Source organism: Myodes glareolus, chromosome 12, assembly GCF_982192425.1.
Source record: "Myodes glareolus chromosome 12, mMyoGla1.1, whole genome shotgun sequence".
Taxonomy (NCBI): Eukaryota; Metazoa; Chordata; class Mammalia; order Rodentia; family Cricetidae; genus Myodes; species Myodes glareolus.
The window spans coordinates 39,124,555-39,152,452 of record NC_142037.1 but is presented as its reverse complement, the minus strand read 5'-3'; the positions used below and the strand labels follow the sequence as shown (position 1 = coordinate 39,152,452).

General features: G+C 41.7%; 1 long non-coding RNA gene across 1 annotated transcript in view; it reads left to right on the top strand.

Moving 5' to 3' along the window:
* The first annotated feature begins 6,463 nt into the window (after positions 1–6,463).
* Positions 6,464–27,898, top strand: part of LOC125392364 (uncharacterized) — a 186,773-nt gene continuing 165,338 nt past the window's right edge. The window contains exon 1 of the long non-coding RNA XR_015734644.1: positions 6,464–6,498. This is a non-coding gene — a long non-coding RNA (uncharacterized LOC125392364). The remainder of the gene's footprint in view (positions 6,499–27,898) is intronic.

Here is a 27,898-nt window from a genome sequence, read left to right as displayed (position 1 = left end):
ATTAATATTATTTGAAATAGAAAGCCTTACTTTTCTGAGTATTTTTAAAATTTTCTGCTAAATAAACTCATGTATATGACTCAGAATTCTTTAAATTCTCTGGTAATCAATAACAAATGCTATTCCTACTTGGACTTCAAACTTTTGAAATTGAACCTTGTATTCTAGTATCATGACATAAAGCATATTTCTAGAAGACTCTAGAAACTTTCTGGGACATCTTTCTTGACTTGCCCAAATTCTGCAGAAATTGTCCTCGCAGAAGCCCAGTGTCTGCAGGGCTGAGGATGAGGAGTTCTAGCGCCCATGTGCACACACAAACTCCAACATCCCTTTGGGAGAAAAGCATTTTTAAGTCTAGCGTTCACAAATCTCTACATAGTACAGTTGAGAGCAACGATTTTAGACTTCTCATTTTCCAAACCATCCCCAAGTCTCCAACCCCTGGGCATGAAATCAGGTTTGTGCCATCTCTTAAAACAACAACTGCTGACCACAAAAACAAAATAAATGGTTATTCTGACCCTAGGTGGTGGTTTTATGAAGGGGGTGGGGTGGGAGAATCATGACCAAAAATCAATCAAGTGTGATCTCTTGTATTCTCTCTCTCCCCACTCCTCTTCCTCACCAATGTAAGGAGGATTGACATTCCTTGTTTAACCAGTTGATCTGCATTGAAACTGGAGGGTGGGAAGAGTACAATGCACCCTTGTTCATCTTGAGCTGCACAGAAAGCAGGGTCTCTTATGCTGCCACCATTCCTGGCTCTTTACCTTGTGAGCTCCAAAGTCCCGATGCTGGCCACTAAAGAGCATCTACTTTAAACCATCACTACATCAGTTCTGGGAACTATCTGACCAACGCACCAGCCATTCGTCACCTTGTCTTTTCAAAAGCTGGATCATGTGCTGCTCAGAAAACGCCACCAGGCTTTCTGAACATTAGATTCTTTGTTGAACTACCCTTTGAAGTAACATGCTTGTAGGCACGAAAGTATAAAAGGAAATTTTGTATTTCCTGCAGAGAGGGAACAGTGCAATTATCTCAGTAGGAATCCTTCTCCCTTTCTTCTGTCATCCAACATGAATAACAATAAAGAGAATCGATTTACAAAATGAAGCTAATGATAGAGTTGACAGTGTGTTTTCAGTAAAATGCTGACAGTGAAAGTGCTGTTGTTGAGATTCACAATGAATGCCAGCTAGATTATAAAAAACATAAGCATCATCATACATACAAGTATGAGGGACTTTAAGACAAGAGGAAAAACATTACTGGAAGGGGAAAATAATGGGCTGCATCATGTATCCACTAGACAGTGTCCAAGAGTGGTTAAGATCCCTTGAATAAGAAAGGCTCTGTTGCTATGGCAATGTTTGACACTTTCTTATACAACAAAGGCGAGGAAAAGGTGAAGGTGACACCACGTTGATTCACCAAACTTTGTTCTTCTGTAAAATGGAGAGCTTTAGGGAGACGGAGAGCAGTGCGAGAAAACCCCGAAGCTGATATCCTGACTCGGTAGGAAAGAAAAGTGGTACCCTGGTCTCCTGGGTGATGCCTGCCAAAGTCAGCATAGGGGCCATGACCAATCCACAAAGATGGGAGCACCAAGTGACCATCCAGAGGTAAATTATGTTTCACCAAGACAGAAGGTCCCTTCAGAGCCACTGGAAAGGGAATTCTTGCCTATAAACACAGAAGCAAAAACTAATTTCAACTCTAAAATATTGGCAAGTAGAGTTTGAAGTCCCCAAACCAGACATTCTTATTCAAATTCATTTTTGGATTGAATGATTCTGACCTGATTAGGAACTTAGCATAATTTTCTTTCTTAGACTTTCTAAGAGAGAGGGTTGTTATTTTACATATATGCATATCCACTTCATTTTCATTGCTTCATATGGCATGAATAATTTTTCAGGTTGAACATGAACGACATTACGTTTGCTTTGGGGGACATTCCAGATCCAACTACTGTAAATAATAGTTTAAAAAACTCCCTAGCTCTATTTCCATTCCCATGGCCAGACTCTGTGGGGTCTTCAGCACATCCGCCCAGCAGCTCCGGGGGGATAACAGCAAGGGTTCATTTGCTTTTGTGATTCCAGCACCAGCTGCTTTGTTTTCATTATTTCATTTCTTAGATACAATTTACACGCACATTTTTCTAAATTATGAGCAGTTAAAAATACATCATTACCATAGCTAGAAATTATGTGAACCAAAGCCACCCTCTACTCCCACCATATAAGGCAAAAATGATGAAATATGGCCTGGGACCACTGACAGGGATCCAGAAATTAAACAAGCAGGAGTTTAATGTGAGCTGGAATAAACAGAATATTAAATCAGCCATAATAGCATGTATTACAAAGTTATAAATATATATACACAGTAACTTCTACACAACCATCATAATTTAAATTTTATTATACAAGTACTTATTTCAAAACTCGCTGGGCTGAAACTAAATTAGCTTTTCAATATGGTTAAGTGGTTGTTCTTAGCTTGGGTGAAATTTTGCTGCAAGAATAAGTATCAAATCTGCTTCAATAAATTTGTTCTAATTGCCTAAGTCTCCTAACCAAAAAAGGGGCTTGAAGATGGGGTACTATAATTTACCACCTGGAAAACTTTGAGAAAATATTGTTAAATGCTGAGTTTGACAAAGGAATTTCAAGTGTTAGATATTTGGGGTGTTCTCTGAAGACCAGATTCCTTCCTTCCACAGGTTAAAGTCAATCAACACACAAGTTCTTCAGCATTCACAGAGAAATGGTCACACTGGGGCTGGGGAGTTGAATGCTTAAAGCAAATGTGTGCTATCAGCAAGCATGAGGACAGGGTCTAGAACCCCAGACCCCATGCAGATGTATTATGGGAACTCATCTATAATAACAGTGCTTAGAAGACAAAGACGGGGGTCCCGGCTACAAGCTGGAGAGCTAGGCTAACCTTTTGGTGAGCTTTGGGCTCACGTGAGAGGGCCTGCCTCAACATACCAAGAAGAGTATGAGATATGAGCACCAGGCGTACACGTACACATGCCCATACATGCTCACATGTGAAAATATGCATGCACACGTCATAAGCCCACAGGACTATCCAGTGAATGTACAACTGACAGATCAAGAGACAGATCCACAGGAGGTGTATGTACACTCCATATGGAGAACCTGGTTTCAGGGTTTGGGAGCACTTGTCTTTTGGAGTCACTGTCTTTTCTGTAAAAACCTTGTGAAACCATGACTCCTTTTCCCTTCAAAACGGGATTCATTCCCAAAATGCCTCAGCAGTGTAAAACTTCCTCTTGTACAAGCAATAGAATGACCTTCCATGGGGCCTTCGAGAGATAACATTCATTCTTTGTTCTTCTAATAGTCAAATCTACGTAAAGTTCATCTCTCACAATTACCTTTGCTAATAGACAATGTAGGAATTTCTAAAAGATAGGAAGACAGCACACCCACCCTTACCAAAAAACAGGTCTGGGCACAGGGGCACAGGTGAGTCCAACGTTCAAGTAACCTTATCTACTTAACTACACAACTATGATAATTTAAATTTTATTATACAGTGGTTAGTAACCTTATCTAATGGTTTAGGATGTCAGGTACTTCCCCTAGGATGCTAGTCCTTCCTGGGTGGTGTCACCTGCTTTGTCAGGGTCTACCTGCTTTTCTGTGATTCTGAAATGTCTGTGGATATCATTGGTTTTGCCTATGGAATTTTTTAAACTGTATCTGTAAAAACTAAAACCTGAGGGAGATTATTTCTCTCCCTCTGCTTCTTCTCCCAAAGAATAAAGAACACACAGAGATAATGTGCTCGAGTTAATTTATTTCATTTTTACTCTCAGACCCTATTAGTCAGATGTCTGCCTGCTATAGTGAATCTTTCTGAACCCTGAGAGGTTTAATGGACTTAACTCCCAAAATATTCCTTGTTACACACACACACACACACACACACAGAGAGAGAGAGAGAGAGAGAGAGAGAGAGAGAGAGAGAGAGACCACATCACATGCACGCACATGAAAGAAAAAGACCACCTTAAGTCATGACCAAGGCAGTAAGAACTGCCCAGTGCACATTCTCAGAGGGTAAAGAAGCACACACAGAGATTGTGTGGAGAGTAATTTAAGATGGATAAACTGAGAAAGCAGTTTGAATGAGGACTAGTAAAATTATTCCTCTAGCCTCAATTTATCTGTCTTTGGAAGGGACCTCACAAATACAATCCCTTCTTAAGGTTTCCAGAAAGGCCACATTACCAAAGTGTAAAGTAGGAGCTAGTACTTACATTTAACACAAGAAAGAGAGGCACAGGAATCTTAATAATGTGCCCAATAGTACATTAGCTAGCCAGTAGCACTGTTGGGTCTTGAACCCAGTCATTAAATTCCAGAGTCTATAAACTGGACCAGAGAGCTAATCTGCCCCTTCGAAGCAAAATCTCTTCCACTGATATGCACGGCACTCTTTTCCTTTCCTTCATGACATTCATTATAACTCACATTACATGTACATGTGGATAACACAGACCTAACACACATAAGCATCAGTTTGGTTTCTTGCCCTCTTCCAACACTATCCTATTGAGTGCCATGAGGACAAGAATGCTATCTGCGTTGTTCACCTATATGCCTAGTTCAAAAATGGCAAATAATAGAACTCAATAAATATTTATGGCCAAATGTCCTTATTCCTTCCTTCCCCTAGCTCCTCGTTAACAGTCTGTAAATCTATAAACTTCAACTTCACTGCCTTGTAAAAATAAAAGTATTTGAGATTTCATGAGTGTGGCTTCCCTGTCATACACAGACAACATTAGCTCATATCATGTCTTGGTACAAGGTCCCTGACCCCTCTTCCACAATGTTTCCCACGGTTTAGAAGTAGGGGAGCTGTGCTGTGGATGTATCAGCTGTGTCTGGGCACCCTGCAGTAAGTGGTCCTCTGCATATTAACAAGTCTTTGGTTTTCTGTGACGGTGTCTGTCTGGATCCGAGAAGCTTTTTCGATGAGGGCTTAGAGTTACACCTCCCTATGGGTATAATGTTAAGTGCTTAGAATGTAGTTAGAGATGATACTGGTGTAGGAAAGAGACAGGAGTAGATTCTCCTCCAGGGTCCGTGACTCTACCACTCATGGGTAATTGGATAAGTTTGCAGCACCAGCCATGAATTCTCTCCTGTGGTTTGGGCCTTAAGTCCAATTAGATGACTGCTGGTTACCCAACCTCATATTGAGGGAGGTAACCTGTAACATGAGGGGCCGGCGTGTTGGGGTTTCTGTCCCGCCTAGTATCTTATAGCCGGCAAATCCCAAAGAGAAATCACACATAGGACTCCATAAGATTGTTTATAAATGTTCTTTTACATTTAAAGGGGGATATGATATAGATATGAATAATTTCATTGGTATGGATTTTAAGGTCAGTTTTATTATATGTATATATATTTCTGATCTTGATTGAGGTATTGTGATTGTGTAGTTCATTTAAAAATGTAATGTATAATCAAAAATATAGGTTTTTAAAGGATAATCATTGATAATAGTCAAGCTTGTAGTAATGTTAGTTTGATTTTCTAGATGTGCATAGATATATTTCAGATAGGCATTCTTCATATCTTTCAAAGACTACAGAACATGGTATTTAATGTTTTAATAACTTAGGACTTTTCATGACAATGAGACACATCTGCTCCTGGCAGCACCAATCTACTTCAAGAGGAAGATGGGCATCAAAGAGGCTCCTTATGGAGTTTGATAGCCATTTTGGGCAAGAAACTGTTCTTGTCTGGACTGTTGTATAAGCTGGACACAGAGAACCCACAGAGAGAGGACTGCTGAACTTGCCTAAAGGTGAGATGATCTTTCGGGGTTCCTGATTCATGAAGGAGTCTGCGAGACATTCTGCAGGACACAGCAGATAGTGACTGAACTGTCTTTAAAAGTTCCTGCTTCATGGAAATGTCTGCTGAATATTATGGGCCTGAAGGCCAAAAATGGATGCCCCAACGATACAGAGGAACTTTGAGTCACTGTCCAGGCAGCGAGATGTCTCTGTCATTTCTAGAGTTTTGGAGGTTGCTTACTTCTTATTTACTTATGTAATATTATATCCTTCTAAAGTCTTTGATGGAGTTAAAGAATGGATAGTCATGGTTATAGTTTGCCATTATTATGATAAAGATATAGTTATAAATATTGTGACTGTAATTCTTGCTTGATGACTGTTTTGTTATATGTAATTTTACTATGTTAAAATGAAAGCCTTTCTTTTTTGTTTAAACAGAAAAAGGGGAAATGATGGAGGAGGGTTATCTGTCTATTGTGTTATTTTCATTGGTCAATAAAGAGACTGCCTTGGCCCTTTGATAGGACAGAAAATTAGGTAGGTGGAGTAAACAGAACACAATGCTGGGAAGAGGGCAATGGGGCAGAAGCCATGGAGCCAGTCACCAGGTCAGACATGCTGAATCTTTTCCGGTAAGCCACCACCTCGTGGTGCTACACAGATTATTAGAAATGGGTTAATATCAAGATATGAGAGTTAGTCAGTAACTAACTCTCTAGAGATAATGGGCCAGGCAGTGCTTAAATGAATACAATTTATATGTTGTTATTTCTGGGGCTAAGCTAGCCATGCTGGAGCTGGGCGGGTCGAAAAGCAGGCCTGCCTGCCCACTCCTCACTACAGTAATCCAGACCCAGAAAAACAAATATCATATGTACTCACTCATAAGTGGCTTTTAGACATAAAGCAAAGAAAAAACAGCCTACAATTCACAACCCCAGAGAACCTAGACAACAAAGAGGACCCTAAGAGAGACATACATGACCTAATCTACAGGGGAAGTAGAAAAAGACAAGATCTCCTGAGTAAATTGGGAGCATGGGGACCTTGGGAGAGGGTAGAAGGGGAGGGGAGAGGCAGGGAGAAGAGCAGAGAAAAATAGATAGCTCAATAAAAGCAACTTTAAAAAGATATAAAGGCCACTGTTGCACCCTTCAGGATATCTTACTGTGCTTGTTATTGATGTGGGTCACACATTTTTCATCCAAGTCGGTTGCCTAGACAACATCAACACAATGACAACCCCAAATAACATGGCATCATGGATGGTGGAAATCTCACAGGATTCCACTCCTAGGTAAAGAGCTGCAGGATGCTTAGCGAGGGAAATTCAGTCTTTTCCAGAGATGAGCCCCAGGGAAGTTATCTAATCCCAAATGAGCATATATATATATATATATATATGTGTGTGTGTGTGTGTGTGTGTGTGTGTGTGTGTGTATACGTATATATATACGTATATATACACATATATATAATGATATATATATAATGCAAGCAATGCTAAATGGAATCATCAGGCTAAGTTTATAAACACACACACACACACACACACACACACACACATATATATATATATATATATATATATTGGTAACAATACTAAATGGAATCAGTAGGTTATGTTTATGAACACATACACATACACGTGCACACACACACATACACCAATATTTAAAGAAAAGATAGTGAATTTGAGAAGGAGTTGAAGGGATACAAGAGGAGTTGGAGGGGGGGACAGGTGAAAATGATATAATACTCATGTATCAAATTCTAAAATAAAAAGGGAAAGAAAAAGAATAGAAGTAGTAGTTTAAATGAAAACTTGATGAGAATCCCCAGTGCCAGATCTTGAAATGTTGAAACCTTTACATGGACCATCCTCCATAACAGCCCAGACCAACTGCATCTATCTACAGGATCAAATTCCCGAATTCTTCAACCCTCAGTATTTTCCCACCATCTATTTGAAACATAGTCATCAGAGCGGCTGTTCCTCCCACTCTGTCATGAAAACTCAATACCCTATAGACGTCTTTGTGATGTGTCCAACATCCCTAATACAAAAGGCTCATGATGGACCTTGTTTGGAATTTTGGGGGTCAGATTTAGAATACACAATGAGCTTTCTGGGGGATGAGGCCTAAATTGAAACCAGAAATGCACCTGGTTTTTATGCCTCATGCTTTTTATGTGATAAGAATAATTTAATCAATACTTTTAGTTTCCTGACCCCCATGTTTGGCCTGTAACCTATCACACGAGATCAGATGTAGAATTTTCAATGTGTGACATCATGGCCACATTAAAAAGCTTTTGGATCTTGGAGCATTTTATATTTTAAATTTTTGAGGTTGGCACGCTCCATCTGCAGTTAATGATTAGTTAGGAGTGCAGGACAAGTGGCAGCACCCTGGAAATGCAGTACTTGATACCTGGGAAAGACCCGGATAAGTCCAGACCCCTCTAGCAGGAAAAATAGAGCCAAAAATCTGGCAGGAAGAGAAGAGCCAAAACTCTAGGTTAGCTGGTTCAGTGACTCTGTTTCAGGAACTAGCTGAAGATAAAGTTAGATTATAATCTTAAGTATAATCTTGAGAAACAGGGAGTTATCCCCTTGTGATTATCACTGGTATTTTCAGAATTTTTCAATGATCACTGGTATTTTCAGAATTTTCCAATGATGCCCTCCCTACCCCCTGTGGATTACTGGGTTGTGGTTTCTTCCCTTAAATACCCCTTCTCCCAGCTACTCGGGGTCGAACTCTCTACTCCTGCGTGGAAAATAATTTTTGGCCGCAGTGCACTGGTTCCTGTCCTGTCAATAAACCTCGTGTGATTGCAGCAAGGACGGTCTCTTGTGAGTTTCTGGGGGCTCGTGTTATCCGGAGACTTGAGTGAGCATCTCCCCGCTCCTGAGGTCTTTCACCTGGAGCTGTCACTAGCAGAATGGGAGGGACCTTAAAGAAGAGTCCAGAAAATCCGAAGTTAATTTTGCCTCTGTGGCAGTGTTCAGACACTCCCAGCTTGGCTCTGCAGACCTGCTCTGACAGATGTCATAGATGCCTCCTGTTGTGTGAGTTTTCCTGGGGAGACACGAACAAATGTCGACCCACCCTGTATAGGACATCAACAGCAGACTAAAGAAGTTGTTCCACAACATCTGGGTTGGCAAACCAACCGAACTGGGGTCACCTGCAGGAGCAATTAGGGTCACCTGCAGAAGCATGCGTGATTTGGAGGCAGCTGCGTCATCAAAGCCCATAACAGAACAACAGCTGCGGCACTGGAGTCCCTGCTAAACCTGCTGGCTCCATCAGAAACTGGCTGCTTTAGCAACTGTTTACTGCCTGCCTGGCCCTCGGGAGTCTTCCAAGTTTCATGACCTCTCTGAGTTTCCACAGCCTCCTTTTCCTTCAAGAAGGAATGTTTCAGCTCAGAGAAAACAGGGGTACACTCCACTTGGTATACAGGAAAAAAATCTAGTTGGTTGTTTTGTTTTTCATTCTTTTGAAAGTTTGGGGCGGGGGATGTTGCTACTATTTATTATTAAGTGAACGCTGTATTCCTGCACCAAAAAGCACTCATTTGCATAGTGAGAGGTTTATAGGTATTCAAGGAGTTCCTTTGCCTTCAAGATGCCAAGCTACTTTGGTTGATTCTTCACTAATTTAATGAAAAGTGCAAGAGCCTTGTAGCTACAATCTAATTAAGCATTGTTTCCCTCCACCTCAGCCCTGCTGACAGCCCGGGAAGACAGCTCAATATGCAATTTAAGTTGGCAAGATGTTGACAATCATTGTCAAAAATATTTCAAAAGAACTCAGGTATGTTCTTTCAACTTCCTAAACTCAGAACATTCGCTTTAATAGTGCTAGGCCTGCATTTCAGGATGTTTGTGAACTAACGTACTTTCAAGCTCTTTCAGGAAGGAATTAACCTTGTACTGACTGAATTGGTCAACTTTCAGACAAAGAAAAGCGTTTTCAGAAGAGTGTTATCCATTCCTGAATTCAATTCACTAATTTGGAATACACAACTAACTATATTCCTTTTGGATTTTATTTAGGTGAAAAGTTACATGTACTTAGGTTGCACTTAACCACGGGTAAGACAGAACACATTCCAGAAATACAGGAGTGTCTAGGAGAGAAATCAGTGTGATAGCATTTTTTACATTTATTCTTGGAGAATTACATAAACACACATATTGTATTTTGATCCCCACATTCCTTCCTAGGACCCCACCATTGCCGTGGGGGCTCCCTACATCATGTCTGTTTTCCATAAGCTAATGATTCCAGTCAGCGCTGCCTGTGTGTGCATAGGGGCTGAGCCATCCACTGAAGCAGGGGCAACCTACAAGGGGCTGCTTCCCTGGAGACAACTGACTTCCTTACCCCAGCAGCCTTCCTAGGTAAAGCTCCTCAGCTAAGACTGAGTCCCCAAAAGTCCCTCTCCATCCATGCTGGATTGTTGACTGGTTTATTCTGGTGGAGATTCTGCGCAGGCCCCTGCTGCTGCTGTGAAGTAATTCGTACAACAGCCCTGCTAAGTAGAAGACCCAGTTTCCCAGCAATCCTTCTGGAGCACAGGCTCTTACAGTATTCTACCCCCTTTTCCATAATCAACAGTCACCTTTTAAATATATGGACAATCTTTTTTTAAATAGCACTCTGCCCAGCTTTTAGTAACATAACAACATAGATTAGTTTAAAAAACAAACAAGCAAACAAACAAAAAAGCAAAGTCAGACCTAGATTTTTTTATCACTGGTTTGGTTTCTCCTGAGTCATTGTGCAACAGCCACTGCATGTTTCTGAAGCTCAGAGAACGATGCCTTAGAAGTACAAGTTGGTTGATAAGCACAGCTGTGCACTTACCCATACGTCAGGGCAAAGGAAGTGTTCCTGGTTCAATGTCTACGAGCAAATTCTCTATGTCGAAATGCAAAATATTGAGATTATACCAGCAAAGGAATTCTGAGAGACCATTCCAGAAGAATTACAAATATGCTGAACTTGAGATTCCTTCTGAGCATATCCTCCTCCTATTGACCAAATCTGTCCTTCTGAAGTGGGCCCCAGCATTACTATTGCTCTACATGATATATTTTTTTTTAATTTCTATCTTGGAATGTAGGTGAGTTGAGACATACTCTCACTCGAGGTAGCCCAAGCCATCCTGGAACTCACTATTATTATGGTCTTAACTAGTATCAAACAGAACAACCAGGTCAGGACCACCAAGGTAGGTAAATACGAGAGCTTGTGGCTGATCTAACTGATCTACCTGAATTAATTGTTGAAAAATACAGAAGTCTGGGAAAAATAATAAAGCAAGTCTCAGCAGGCTCCAGCTGCCTCCGAGAATCACCCTGCCCCACAGTTCAAAGAAAATATGCACGGCACATGCAAGCCTTTTCACACAGGCTTGTTGATACCAGCAATACACTGGGCACTTCTAAAATGTCTTCACCTATTCCAGGAAGGAAACTACTCCAGAATGTCTCACCGACTAGCCACTTGTTCACAGCTGTGGTAAGCATTCTCTCCCTTTGGCAGTAAAGACTTCAAACAACAAGCTGGTCATGTGACCTGAGAACGAACGTTAATACATAATTTAAGACATGGCTTAATTGATGACTAGCAGAAGGCCAATGGCTGACAACCATGTCAAAGTGACAGAAATAATAAACAAGGATCACATAATGTCTGACCACTTCAGTGACTGTGCAAACCGTGTGTGATAACTTCCCAGGTTGGCCAGGGGAGTTACACAAAGCATATGAGCCACCCACCCACCCACTTACAAAGCATGTGAGCCACAAATCTACCATTTGCTCAGACCACAGTGTGAACAAAGAATTAACCAAACTCTATAGAAATTACCTCATTCTTGGTACCATTTCTGCCATAAGTTCTATAAAAAGCTCCTATCTAGGCTTCCCTTATGAACTCCCCAGCCACAGGAATCTTCCTTTCCTTGCTCACTCCTCCTCCATCCTTAATTCTTAATTCTTCTTCATTTACATCTTCATTTGCACAGGACAGCCAACTTGAGAGTCACTGCCTGGGATGATTTCTGGTCACTGTTGATTCTCTGGCATCACAGTCCCTGAGCCAAGCCCATCTAGATTGAGAGACGCCTGTCATTCTCAGAGAGTTTACAGCACTAGGCAGCCCAGGCTGAGCATAAAGACACAGCAATCAATTTGCACCAAATTCCTGAGTGCATGAATTCCAAGTGTAAGCCACCTCAACTGCCCCTCTTTAACTCTCAAACATGAAGTGTATAAGAGCTCTGTGGTCCAACACGAGTACTTACATGGTGAGTTATATAATATATGGTGACTAGACATAATTAACAATGCATTGTTTCCTTTAATAGTGCTGTGAACAGATTTCAAGTGTCCTCACCACGAAACAATAACTATGGCAAGTCGTAAAGACCTTGGTTTGGTTTTCCACTCCATGTCTGCTTATAAGCATCATGATGCACATGGTAAATATATATGATTTGATTTGATTTTTTTTTCTTGAAGAAAAATATAGATGCCCTGGTATCTTCCCCCTTCTATTCTACCCTATCACATGAAAATGTTGAAACTTTTATTTAAATGCTGTCTGTATACCTGGCCCAGTGCTAAGAATTTTGTATGTAGTATCCAAAGGGACAGGTAATTTACGTATGATCTAGATCACTGTGATGTGTTGACTATGGACTAATATAGTGGGAGTAAAGAATAAAGTGGTAATACTTCATCATCATGGTTGTCCCTAAGCGTTCTTTAAATCATAACCTATCAAGCTTTCTACTACTACAGATGGAAATCAAAGAGGGCAAATGCTGAAATATGCTAATACATTAATTTCAGGAACTATCTGACAAAAACTCTGAATGTTAGCTGTCGAGGGTGAAAGCCCACGTTGGACCACACCAACACTGACATAAAAGGAATACTGGAAGCTTCTGTGTACGAGACCAGCAGCAATGCCTGGGTGGCTGAACACTCCCTAAATTTCTTATCTTCGGGCTCCAGAAGATTTCCGCGAAGTTTTTCACTCTGGGAAACTTGGAAAGTTCACAGCGAAGTTGTGTGCCTCTGCTTTCTCCCTGGTAGCCCTTTAGCTTGCTCTTCCAAGCCAATGAGCAAATCATTTCACAGTAGCCAACAGCGAGGGTGTACCGGAAGGGGTGTACCGGGAGGGGGGTAAAATTAAACAAACCTATCAAGCCTAACGTAAATTCCGCACGCTTGATGAAGAATTTACTGCTGATTGGCACTGGGAGCTTTACTCTGCTCCAGGGAGCATTTATAAACTACACCTGAAATCATTTGGAAGCTCCATTTTCTGAATAGCAACCAAAAGTGTGTCCTGATGCCCTATCTTCAAATTAAATAAAAGCATTATTTTTATCCTGCCCTTTTGCATGAGTCTTTCCTGTTCTAAATAGATCTCTGTTATTCTATAGATTACTTTGTGGGGAAGGACATATCCCCACACAGGAGCACACACACACATACACACATACACACACACACACACACACACACACACAGAGAGAGACAGAGACAGAGACAGAGACAGAGAATTTGGGGCATATTCCTCTCTTACATTCTCCACCCTCCCCTTTCTGATAGTACTGTTCATATTTCTAGACAGCTATACCTCAGCTTTCATATCTGATGTATGGTTTCAAGTAAGGTCTAGGATGCAAAATTAGGACAAATATGTAGTATCTGTTTTCTAAGACTAATTTAGCATGCTTAATATTATACTCTCCCATTGTACATGTTTTCCTACCTATGATATAATTTTATCATGCATTGCATCTAACTAAAACAACATTGTATACACACACACACACGCACACACATATATTTATATATGCCACATTTTCCTCACCCATCCCTCTACTGACAGAAACTGAGGCTGACTCCATAACTTAGCAACAGTTAATAGCGCTGCAGTAAATGTGAATTTGCAAGAATCTCAGTGAGATATTGACCTCCCAATCCATTTATGAAACTAGCAGGAAGGATATAATTGTGTTATATGTTAGATTTATTTGTGGGCTTTGTTTCATTTGTGAGAAAGTGGGAAAGAGGATGAGTGGAAATGAGTTAGGAATGACAGGGAAAGAATATGGGTATATTGGAAGACTAGTAGTGACAACCCAATGGAATTGGTATAGAAACATACAGAATAATCATAAAACCCAATTAAGAAATATAAAAACTCAAGCAAAACTGTCACAAGAGTGAGTAAAGATTAAGACATAAAAGCAAAGAGAAACATAAGTATAATAGATTTTTAAATATCTGAGTACCCATCAGTATTTCTGACTTGGGACAGCATTTGAATTCTTTCCCTCCATGTGATGTTGCCTGAAGAAAACTCTGCTGATAGAGAAAGCACAGTCTGTGACCCCAGTCCAAGCCAACAAAACCAGATTTTTGGGTTACAGGGCTCCAGTGCAGTGTAAACAAATTGCCTTTTGAACTCAACCCCTGATACACACCTCCACAGCCTGTCACTCTCCAGTGAGTGGTTCTCCCTAGGGATGCAGCTAGAGAAGGGTGGTGGAAGCCCTTGCCTTGCAGTTCCCACTAATTTCAGCCACTACTGTGCAGGGACAGTCTCGTCTTCAAATTTGCACTTAATGGTTCATCCCTAAACTCAACAGCCTATGAAGATCCCACACAGTAAGTTGGCAACCCCTTAACACCAACAGGAGAGGAATCAAACTAGCAACAATCCAAACAGTGAGCAAAACAACCACACGCACTAAATGAATAGCAGATACCTACTAGTAGCAATCTTAAAAGAAAACGTCCGGCATCAACTCACTCTCAAAAAGAGATAGACAATACTGACAAATAAAATACCAAATTCACCTGTTTTCTCCAAGAAACACATATGACTGCAAGTCTCCCATAAAGTGTGAGTCAAACAGTAGAGGTCAACCTATCAAGCAAACAGAAGCCCAAAGTGAGCTGGTATAATATTCTAATACCTAAGAAAGAAGACTTCAAACCAAATCAGAAGAGGAAGGTCGCTACATTTGAATAAAGAGAACGATTCATCAAGAACATATAACAGAGCAACAGCTCCGTGCCATGCTGTGCATCTGGCAGGGGCAGTACCCAACCATGAGTCTCTAAGGGACTCTAGCCCTGGGCAGTCATACAGCAACAACAGCAGCTCCACACCAGCCATGCCATGCATCCGACGGTGGTGCGATTCATCCAATAGCCTCCTGGGGCCTATGGTGCAGGGCCACTCAGACACCATTATAATAAATGAGTACAGGATGGGGAAGTGGAAGAGAGAGAAGGGTGGGGTGGTTCGTGGGCTGGGGAGAGTGGCAGGTCTGAAGAGGTCAGGGTGGCAAGGAACAGACTAATGTGTATGGCCTGCTTGGCACCTGAGTCCAAGGTGATGTCCAGACCTGGGCTATTCCCAAGGACCAACCTTCATCCAAGGCCCTGAAGCTGCTGAGGAGGCATGAGCTGATATCTATGGCTCCTGTTGCCACTGAGGGCCATGCAGAGGCCTATGGTTGGGGCTTTGGCCCCGTCGGGCCAGGTAGGTGTCCAAAGGCCATGCTGCTGCAGAGACCGTGGCGATCTGAATGGCCTGAACTGCCACCTGAGGCATGGTGACATCTGGATTGGGTTGCTGCTGAGGACCCACATTTGGGTCCATAGGCCTACCAGAGCCAGGGTCTGTGTTGATACCCAATGGCCCATAAAGGTCACATTAATGACCAGGGTCTAGGCCATGTTGGTACCTGAGGGTTGTGCCGTCACTAGGGCCATGCCAAGTTGAGTAGCCAGCACCGTCAGCTGGAGCCAGAGTGTCATTAGGGCCAGGGCTGCTGCTGAGGGCCATGTCTGGGCCTGTTGCCCTACAGACACTAGGGTCTGAGTTGATGCCATAGCTCCTGAAACCCTTGAAGTTCATGTGGATTCCAAGGATCAGGGCTGTCATCTAGGACCATGTTGGTGTCCAATAGTCATGCTGCCTGCTGAGGGTGGCCTGTGCTACCTGGAGCGATGGTGACACCTGAGTCCTGACTATGGCCTAGGACCATGGTCTTGATCCATGGTCCTACCACAGCCCAGGGTCTGTATTGGTGGTTGTGGCTCAAGTTGCCACCAAAGGCTATACCCATCACCTCAGGTGTGCACCTCACTTGGGCAGCACACTAGAGCTAACCTAGATGTCTGAGATGCAGGTGACCTGGCCCTGAGGGTGTGAGAACAGCAGAACTACCCCCGACCCTCCTTGTCTGCTATGTGCCTCCCCATGCCCCTTGTTACCTGAGGCAGACAGGAGAATTGGCACAGATGTCACGAGAGTAAGAGAACTAGTCCTGCTCCTCACCAACTGCAGCACACAGGCGAGCATACCCTGCACCCTGCCAGGGCAGCATACTAGAGCTAACCCTGTGGTTAGGGACACAGGTGAACCAGCCCAAAGGGCATGAGAGTAGGAGAGCTGACCCAGCATCCCCCCACGCCCATATCCTCTACCTCACCCCACCCCCACTCATATGTTCCTATAGCAATCAAGAGAAAGAGGGCCCTGTACTTTGCCTGGGCAAAATAGTGGAGCTGGTCCTGGTAGTGTGAGTGTGTGTGAGCCAGGTCAAGGGCCTGAGATCAAGAGAACTGGCCCCACTCCTTACTGTAGGCTGCATTGGATAGGCTAGCTCAGGCAGAACCGGACAGCTCATCCAGTTGGTGACAATGGGGGAAAGCTGGCATGCTAAGCAGCCCAGCTACCACCCAGGCCCAGAACCAGGACTGAGCTAGCCCTCTCCAGTACCCACCGCATCTATGAAATGTTGAAGCATATGCAGAAGATTAACCTACAGATGCAAAATAGCAGAATTCCCCAAGACACAGGATAACAATAGGATATCTAAGAGGAGCCCCAGTAAGAGCACATTACTGATAGTGTGGCAGATGCCAGAGACTTTGAACCAATGACTTAGGCAATGAACACTTACGAGTAAAGATAAAAGGACGAAAGGGTTAATGGTGTAACTTAAGGAGTCACACTACAGCTTCCACAATGAGATTCTTCTCCTTTATTTTGTTATTGTTGTTGTTGCTCTATTTTGTTTGGATTTTGGTTTTTCTTCTAAATTGGGGGGTGGGTGGTTGTAAGGGTGGAAGGTGGCTGGAGAGATGAATGGGATCAGGATGCATGATGTGAAATCTACAAATAATAAATAAAAGTTTTTTTAAAAGGACATAAAACAATGGTAAATAGATACACCAAATGCTGGGGCTCCCAGTTCATCAAATAAACATTCATGGACATAAAAGTAAAGACAGGGTCTTATAATAGTGGGTGCCTTCAATACCCCACTCACCAACATATGGATCATCCAGACTAAAAACTAAAAGAAACTTCAGAATTGATTTCCACCACAGCTCAAATAGACTTCCGTCTCACAGCTACAGAGCATACAATCTTCTCAGCATACCCTGAAACTTTCTCTAAAATATACTATATTTTAGGCCATAAAGAAATCTAAAAAGTACAAAAGGAATGAAATAATGGCTTGCAACTATTGTTGTGGAATAAAACTAGAAATCGGTAGCAGAAGAAAGCACAGAAATTATGCAAAGATCTGGAGATTAAACAATACACGTCTGAATATCCATGAGGTCATTGGAGAAATGGGGAGGGAAGATTAGGAACTGCTGAAAGTCAAATGAAAATGAAAACATCTTACAATTTTTGAGGAACTCAAGGGTAGCTGTAAAAGAAAAACTTATGCCTACGGATGCTTCCATTAAAAACCAGACAGAGAGCAAATAAGAACTTTAATGTTATCTCAGTGTTTTAGAAAAACAAGTGTAAACCAAATCTTAAAACAGAGGATGGTAATAAATATAGAGACAAAGGCAGAAAATAATGAAATTGACACGAAAAGAAAGAACAAGACAAAGGGCTGGTTCTCTGAAAACATAGACATGATTTAGAAACATGTAGCCAAACGAATCAAGAAAGAGAAGACCCAAAATCGAGATGAAAATGGAATCCTTACTACAGGCTACAATTAAATTCATAAATGGTTAGGAATACTTTGAAAACTTACATTCCAAAAACCTAGAAAATTTAGACAAATTTCTAACCAAATACAACCTTAAAATTAAGTCAAGAGAATATAAACATCCAAACACATTACTGCAGCCAACAAGACTGAGAGAGCAAAGGTCATTTCAAGGACAGACAGGTTCACTGGCCACTTTGATCAAATATTTGAAGAAATAAGAGCAACATCCCCCAAACTCTTCCATGAACACAAAGAGAAGCTATACTACCAATCTCATGCCCATTTCTCCTAACTAAGCATTCCCCTGACATCCAAACCAGATAAAGACATTACAGAACAGAAAAAGGGAAAAGAAAGAAAACTATGCAAATTTCCCCAGTGAACATAGGCATAAAAATTCTCAACAAAATACTTGCAAAAATAGCTTAAGAACATATTTAAAAAGACCACACAACAAGACCGAGTTACTCAAGGATAGTTCAACACATGCAGATCAATAAATGCCAGGACAGAAGTCACATGGTCATCATAGTTGATGTAGAAAGAGGTTTTTTAAATGCCATCATCCCTTCGTGACAAAAGTCCTGAAGGAACAAGTGCTAGAATGAACACACCTCAACATAATAAAAGCTACTTATGACACGCACATGCCCAATGTTACACAAGTGAACGAAGCCAATAGCATGTCCTCTGAAATCAGGTTCAAGACCAGGATTTCACTCTCATTCAGCATGTGCTTTATGTCTTAACTTAGAGAAGCGGGAAGGCAGTAAAAACCGTTGAGAAGGATACACACAGGAAAGGAAGAAATCAAACTCTCCCCATTTTCAGATGACAGAATTCTATAGTTAAAAGGACAACTAACGGTGTCCTTTTAACCTTGTCCTAACGGTGACAAGAAAACTCTTAGATCTGATAGACACTTCAGCAAAGTAGCAGGGTACAAAATTAACACACGAAAATCAACTTTTCTGAATTTTCAAAAAAAAAAAAAAAGGAAAGAAAGGAAGGAAGGAAGGAAGGAAGAAAGGAAGGAAGGAAGAAAGAAAGAAATCTGGGGAGAGAAATATAATTCACAATAGCTTCAGAAAAAGCCCCAGATATTTAGAAAGAAGCCTAATCATGGAGATAAAAGACCTCCACAATGATACAACTTGGAAACTATGAAGAAATGAGAAAGGCCCAGGAAGATGGAAAGCTCTCTCATGCTCAGGGGTTGGCAGAATTACCAGCTTTATAACAAAATGAGATCTACAGGTCAATGCAGTCTTCAATGAAATTTCAATATATTCTTTATATCATTAGGAAAAAAATCCTAATTCATACAGACACACTAAAGGCTTGAGTAATGAGGATTCACCAAGGCATATTGAATAGTTCCCTTATTCTCTCTCGTGGAAGCATTTTGTGTGGCCCATCATAGAAAAAATTCAGAAAATAAAAAATATTGCTGGTTAAAAACCCCATTATCATATAATATTTTAATTAAAGCACTTCAAATATTAAATCCATTTCTCTAAATTTCAGAACTGCAGAGTTGGTGCCTTCAATTTATAAAGCTATCCTTTCATAAACTGTAACTGGCAAAACCAAAGTCCTCGTTACCTGGTGTGGGAGAAGAGGGAAATGGTGCGGGAGAATTATCTGTATTCTGTCAATCATATATTTTAATAAAACGCTGATTGGCCAGGCAGAAAGTATAGGCGGGTCAACCAGACAGGAAGTAGAGGCGGGGCAATGAGAATAGGAAAAGGCTAGGGAGGAGAAAGCTCCCTCAGCCACTCCTGTCCAGACCACTGAAGAGGCAAGATGTAAGCTGCCCAGCTGAGAAAGGTACGGAGCCATTATAGCTAACATAGATGAGAATAATGGGTTAAGATAAGTCATAAGAACTAATAAGTAGCCAGAGCTAAGGGCCAATCAGTTTATAATGTTATGGAGTCCTTTGTGTGATTTTCTCTTTGGGAATTGCCAGTTGTGGGGTACCGGGTAGGACAGAAACCCCAACAAGCCGGCCCTCGTGTTACAGTTACCAAACCAATCAACCAAGTCCAGTTAGCTTTTTGTCAAAAAAAAAAGCTAATTTTTCAATTTAAATAAAAGTATGAACACCTGTCCCAGCATCGTCTTCTGAATTCTAACACAGACACTGAGCTCTGGAAACAGACTTCTGCGTGAAATTGCCAACTGAACAAAACAAGCCTTCACTACTCAACATTCCCAAGCTCAACCCTGACATTCTGCTGTAGTCTCCCTCTTCCCTCAGACTTGAGCCGGTTACACCTTCTACCATCAGCTGCCTCTAGATCCTAGAGAGAGGACAGTGTGGAGGCATTCTTTGTGCTTTCTTCTGCATGCCTCTTCCAAGGACATACTACAGGCACACAAAGAAAAAGAGGGCATAAAAGATCTTTCCTGCTAGCCTGCTTTACAATATACTTGAGTGAAGAGTATTACTACTGAAGCAGAAACACCATTTGCAAAGCCTTACTTGCAACTCCACATAGATCCTTGAAAAGACAGAGAGAGGCACCAACTCCACAGCAGGCGAACAGAGTTTTGGTTGTGAGCCTAGCCTTTAACGGCTGAGCCATCTCTCCAACCCTAGTTTGACATAATCAATAGCAATGATCTTTACCTTTCTGAAAAGTGCACAGTGGTAAGATTTCAGAAAACTGTTACAAGTGAAAACACAGCCTTCTCAGCAGAAATGTATGGAAGGACAGATGGGAAAGTAAAGGTGGGAAAGAGGGACTTACACGGCCACATGCAGTGTAGACGCCTTCCCAGCCAATCACGACAAATAGAGCTGCGGATTTGATCAAGCCTGGGAAAACAGATATTCTTGACAATTTCTGCATCCGTGTACTTCTTATAAAGGTTTCTCGTTTGTTCCTCACTGGTCCCTGGACCCTGATATGAAGACTGCTGGTGCAGGCTGTGAATCAAATGGGTTGGTGACACTTCTCTTACAACGCTTGAGAAATGAGACATCTTAATATCTACCTCCTGCTGCTAACATCAGGTCATAGTCAGTGTGCATCTCTTACCTCAGGCTTCCTCTGTCTGAGCACAGGGTCCGGCTCAATTCTGGTTCCTCTTCTCAGAGGCTCACAGGAAGTAGCATGAGATTGACAGCTACTGCAGTCTGAACTGAGATCCTAGCTCCTCTCTGAAACTCTCAGGATGCTGACTGAGCTCGAGGCCTGTGGTTCTTAGGCTGCCCCTTCCTCTCGGAGGCTGACCAACCACTGCATGTGTTTTCCACATTATAGCATGGCTTTTCTTTAAGGGCATTAGAAGGATGGCTCTATTGTAGCCTTTCCCTCTGCCTGCTTCTGAACGGGCTCAACTGAGACCTGCCAAATGAATTACCCCATAAATTACAGAAAATAATGAAGAACTTGTTTATCCCTGCAAATTCCTTTCTCTTGTATACAATGTTACATCATCTAGGATGTGGAAATCCATTTGCCTCGTTATACTCATTAGAAATTAGAGGTAATACTCACTGTTGTCGCAAGGGAAGATGGCAAGGGCTCAGGTCATGAGAAGTTACATTCTGCCTCCCACAGTATTCAAACCAAAATTAACACTGAAGTTAGGAATATTTTTAGAAAACGTATTCTTCGAACTTAGAATATAAAACTTCAAGGACGGCCCCCCAGCTCATTTAGTACTTAGTGACTGTGAAAAAAATCCTAGGGCCACTCTGGTTCACTTGGCATGGAAGTTAACCAGGAATCCTTATCACAAACCCTCTCTGATGACTGGGATATATTCTTCCCACATACTGAAAACACCTAACACAGTGCCTCTGGGATCTAAGAATTGCTGGCCATTCCCACAAGGCTTTGCAGTTGGGGCTGGTGAGATGGCTCCGTGGGTGAAGTCACATGTCCCCAACCCTGAAGGCCTGAGCTCAGTCACAGCAGGAGAGAAATGACCCCTGTGGTGTTCTCTGACCTTTATGTGCTTCAGCGGTGTGCACATGTGTACACACACACACACAAAATAAATGAATAAAATTAAAGAAATTAAAAGAAAAATACTAAAATAGCCAAAATTAAGCTCTGCAGTGTGGGCCACAGACTTCCTCCTGCTCAGCTCCTCTGATTATCAAAACTGGATCTCCCGGGCGCCACCTCTCTGCTTAGCGACTAATAGAGTAAGGGGCCTTTACACAGATTCGGGAAATCCTGTTCTTCTAGAGTGCTTCTAAATCTAATCCCCCAGCATTCTTGTGATGTGGAACAAGGTGATAAATCAACAATGGCCCAGAATGAATGGGATCCTGGTTTCTTCTCCCACTGTAGCTCTTGCTTGCCGTTTGCTCTGGAGGAGAAGCGGAAGTTTAGCTAGAGAGGGCGTCCACGTATCCCAGCTGCAACTGTTGCGGGTTCCTGGAGGCCCTCTGGTCAGGAGAACAGAGAGGAGACCAAGGAAGCTACAACAATGAGAGATCCCTGGCTCTGACTCCAGGTAAACTGTGCATAGACAAGCACACCCGACGGTTCAGAGTGCAACTGGCTGAGAATAGGTTGTCAGACCTTGCGCATCAGAATCCTTCAGAATAATTCTGGAAGTGCTTTGGAGTGCCCAGAGTCATAAAGTACTTCTTCCTGCGTATCCATTCAATCTCCCTCCTTACATTTCACAGATTGTACCCTGGACTTCTCTTTATATAATAAATTCCCAAGGGAAAAAAATCAAGAAGTCATTCATAAGGCTTTTAACAAAATAATAATCAAAATTTTAATCTGCAGGATCAGCTACAAATGTTCAAGGAATAATAGGGGTCATGAAGGCAAAAGAAAAGAAACCCATAGTTATCCTTGATTCATTCAGCTGGTAGTACCAAGGGCCACGTGAACCTTCGAGGGTTCTGAACATTGCCATGCCCCTCCACATGTTGACTTCCTCATTATAACGTTTGCCCTCCTTGGACAGCTTAAAAGATAAACAATATTGCATCTCAGTGTAGGATCACTTGTGAGCAAGAAAAAAAGGATGTTTCAACAACCGTTCTATAGTCCCCCTTCACCCAAGGATCCCAAGCCATTATCCCTTGCAATTCTATCCTGCCCTGAGAAAGATTCTCAATGGCTGAGAAAGAGGGACAATCAACAAGATTCTCAAGGAGTAGGAAATAATGCATGTGGCAGATCAGCCAATACTTGGGCAACCTCAGCCAGAGGACAGTGAAGAAACCAAGGCTTGAAGCTTCATGCAAACATTAAGACACAAAGGCATGTCTCTACTTTCCCACATACTAAGCTGGCAATTCAGTAGCTGTGCCAAGCAAACTATGATGTAAAATGTGTCTAGGCTCTCCCAATCTCCCAGTATGCATCTGTGTTCCTGCCCTACAATCCCCACTTCCCATACCTCCATACTATCCAAGTCTTCAGACTTCACACATCATTTCCTTGACTTCTCTTTCTATCAGAACAAGTTCCCAAGGAAGACTCGGGAAATCATTTATAACCTACAACAAAAGATTAGTCTTTCAAAAAAAATTAATTGTAAGTCGACAAATAAGAGTTGCATATATTTATATGGCATGAAGCGACTTTGTCATTTATGGATACAATATTGAAGAATTAAGTCAAGTTAATTGATCTATCCATCATCTCAGATACTTAATGTTTTTGGTGAAATTTTCTGGAACGAAATCACTTAGCACCTCTGAAATAGAAACTACCTTATTTGTTCATTTTTAAAGCCAGCATACAAAGAAGCAGGCTTCATTATGGAATTTTCATATGTACTTTGTTCGTCTCCCTCTGCCCTGCCTTCCCCTCTCTGTCTGCCTCCCTCCCCCGGCTTTCCTCTGCTGATCCGTTTCCTCCTACACATCAGCCCCTTCTGCTTTCCTATCACACCCATTACATTAGCCTCCCCTTTTCTTTATCCCTCAATGTCCCCTTCCCGTTTCATGACCTAAACATGAACACACACGTGTACACATACATGCAAGTTCTGCAGATGAGAGAACATGTGCCGTTTGTCCGAATTGGGATGAATTCCCTTCACATAATGATCTCCATGCCTGTTCATGCAAATGGCTAACACTCTATCTTAGATGTGTACCACATTTCCTTTTATTTCTTGATGGACATCTAGGCTGGCTTCATTTCTTAGCTATTTTGAATAGTGCAGCAATAAGTATCATTGTACAAGAATCTCTGTGCTATGGTAATTTAGAGTCTGCCAAGTATAGCTCCAGACTGGTGTAGCTGGATCATTTGAGACACATATTTTTAGTTATTTGAGAAGCCCCTGCACTGATTTCCATATTGACTGCACCAGTATTCCTCCGAGCCATGAATGAGCGTTCTCTGCCAGGATTTGTTGTCATTTGTTCTCTTGATGATGGCCATTCAGACGGGGTGAGATGGATAATCTCTCAGAGGCTCTAATTTGCATTTCTTTGACAGCTGAGGATGTTGAAACTCTTTGCCAAGCATTCATTCACCATTTATATTTCTTCTTTAGAGATCTATCAATTTGGTTCTTTAGCCCATTTATTGATTCAATGACTTGGATTTGGGGTATTTAATTCTTATGGTTCTTTATATATCCTCAATATTGGTCCCTTTTCTGATGTGTGTGGTTGGCAAAGATTTTTCTCCCATTTGGTAGGCTGTACCTTTACTCTGGCAATTGTTTCTTTTGATGTGTAGAAGTTTTTCAACTTCATATTACCCTGTTTGTCGAGTCTAATATTATTTCTGAAATATATATCCAATCCTCAATGATTCTTTTCTGAGAACAGTTGCTCCCCTCAGTGAGACTACACCATGTTCAGCACAACTCTCATGTCCCACACTGCTCCCAAATCATCACTTGCCCAGAGAATAACATGGCGGCCTCACTCTGAGGCACCCTTGGAGAATCTCAGCTTCCTGTTCCCATGCTGTACTTCTGCCCTCATCTTCACACACAGTGCTGCTCCAGCCATTTCTCTGTCACGGTGTATCGAGCCCTGGTTCCATCCCAACAGTCAGCTTGGTTCTCTCCACCCATTGTTCTTACAGCATCTACCTAGAAGCTTCTACCTACCTAGCAGGGCATGAACAACAGGTATCAACTGAGCACCAGGCGAAAGTGACACCAGGCTGCTTCCCCACATAAAGGTAGAGAGACCTTACCTAAGCTTCTATCTTTATTCCCCAGCTCTTTCTCTCACCATAACAGTCTGTTCTCTTTACCCCGCCTCTTCAATAAACCACACAGACGCAATTTCGAATCTGATAATGCATCTGAAAGTCAATACAAACATTATTGTGCCATACTCACCACACTGAGTGTAGCTCAGAAGAACTAAACCTCAACCCTCCTTTCCAAGTGGAGTTTTTCTACCTCTCTGCAATTGTCCACTCCTTCTTCCCACCCTCCAACCTCTGTACTCACCACCCCACTCTGCTTAATCGAGATGGATTAGTGTAGTTTTACACATGAATGAGTGTATCTATTTGTCTTCCTGTATCTGGCCTGTTCCTACTCAGTATGATGTCATCAACGTTGTTGCTAAAGACACATTTTTGAAAGCAGAGTGAGTACACACCCACATTTCCTTCGGCATCATGGGTCTCCACCTTCCTCATGCTGTGACCCTTTCTTTTTTTTTTAATTCTTCTCTCTTATATTAAAACCCAACCAAAGTTTTCCCTCCCTCCTCTTCCCCCTCCCCCTTCCCTACCCCCAGATTCACTCCTCCTCCACTTACCTTCAGAAAAGAGCAAGCCTCCCTAGGATATCAACCCAACATGCCATAACACGTTTATTTTTAGTTTTATGGGGAGCTTCCACACTTCCATAAATGAACGCACAAATTCACAGTCTCACCAGCAGTGTCTAGGGATTCTCTTCTCTCTACATGCTCAAAAGTATTTGTCTTTTTGCCTCCAGTGGTTTTATAACCACTTCCAAGCTCGACGTGTGTCAAATCAGAGTCTGACTTAAATTCCTTCCGCGCTACCTAGGAGTGGTATAGCAGCATTGCGTGGGAGTTCTCTCTCTGGTTTGCCAAGGACCCTATGCCGATTTCCATGGCATTTGTGTAGCTTGCACTCACATCAGCCATGCTCTGAGTATTCCTCTCTTTCCCTCCTCTTCACCAGGATTTGCTGTCACTCATCTCCTTGACAATAACCACGCTTGCTGAGGTCAGATGGAATCTCAACTTAGCTTTGGTTTGCATTTCATTCATGATTGAGGATCTCAAACATTTTTTTCATGCATTTATTGATCTTTGGTCTTTATGATAATGATGAATGGAAATGGCATTTTATTGTGGCCTTAATTTGCATCTCCCTTTGGAATAGTGATGAACATTTTTGTATATATGTTAACCCTCATCTTTCAAGAAGTGTCTGGTTGGGCCCTTTGGTCATTCTAAAACTGGATTAATCTCTTTTTACATCTTTGGGGCATCAACTCCATATCAGATGTACAGTTTGCTGACACCCCATTCTGTCTTCACGTTGCCATCCTAATCATAAGTTTTCATTTTTATCTGTGTTTGCTTTTACAGCCTGAGTCCTTGGGGTTATGCTCCCAAATGCACAGCCCATGGTGTAGATTTTTACCATTATATTTTCTTATAGAAGTATTACAGTTTCATATCACAAGCATTTAATTCATTTTGAGTTGACTGTTTTCAGTGTGGCACACAGTAAGGGCCCAGTTACATTCTTCTGCATTTAGTGAACAGACTGCTACTTCCTCAATGCTTTTATTTGGCATCTTTGTCCACAATCAATTGTCACATGAGCATGGGTTCATTTCTGGGCTCTTTTTTCTTCTTTTTTTCTCTTACTGAAAGTAATCAATATAACATACTCCTACAATAATTCATACACCATAGTCTTATGGTTGATGCTTCCGCAACTCCTCCAAGATTTCCCCTCATCTTCCCTTCAGTCAGAGTCCACACCCTTTCTGTCTCTTGTCAGAAAACAAATAAATGCATAAAGAATAATAATAAAATAAGATAAAACAAAACCAATCAAGTCAAAATAGGACAAAACAAACAGAAGAAAAGGAGCCAAAGAAAAAGCAAACAATACCCAGGTAGACACACAGAAACACAAGTTTGTACACAAGGAATGCTGGAAAAACACAAAACCAGAAGCCATACATGACATATAAACAAAAGAACTGCAAGGTAAATAATAATGATGATGATGACGTCTGTTCCCTTTTCTTCCTTTGCCATTGGTTGATGAGCCCATTCTCACGCCAGAATCATCCTGTTGTGGTTACTCTTGCTCTGTGATTTTATCTGAAAACCAGTGTGAAGAAAACCTCAGGCTGTGTTTCTGTTGCTTATGAGATCACCTTGGATACTATTTGTGATTCCGTATGAATTATAGGACTTTTATTCTATTTGTATAAAAAGGGACTTTGCTTCTTCTCCTCAGGGTTCATGGAATCCCACAGAAGAGGAGGTGGAAACAGTGCAAGACCCAAAAGGGATGGAGGACACCAAGGAAACGGGGCTCTCTACATCAACATGGATCAAAGTTCATGCGAGCTCACAGAGACGGGGCAGTCTGCACGGGGCCTGCACATCAACACCAGGTCCTCGGTGTATAGATTATAGCTCATAGTTTAGTGTGTTTATAGGGCTCCTGAGTGTGTGAACGAGTGGGTCTCTGATTCTTGTGTTTTCTTCTGTTCTTTTCCTTCTGTTTATTTTGTCCAATTCCAATGTGTTGATTTTTGTTTTATCTTATTATGTTTTATTTTACGTTATCTTATTATTTTGAAAATGCCTACTATCCTATAATCCAATTAAGAACATAATTGGAGAGATAGCAGAATAAATGTGATATGAAAGAAGAGGAGGGGAATAATGGGGGTTAACAGAGTAAGCGGGGGTGGGGTGAGGTGGGGTAGAGGAGGCATAGTGAGGATATTTGTATAAAGTGAGAGTTTTGGTAC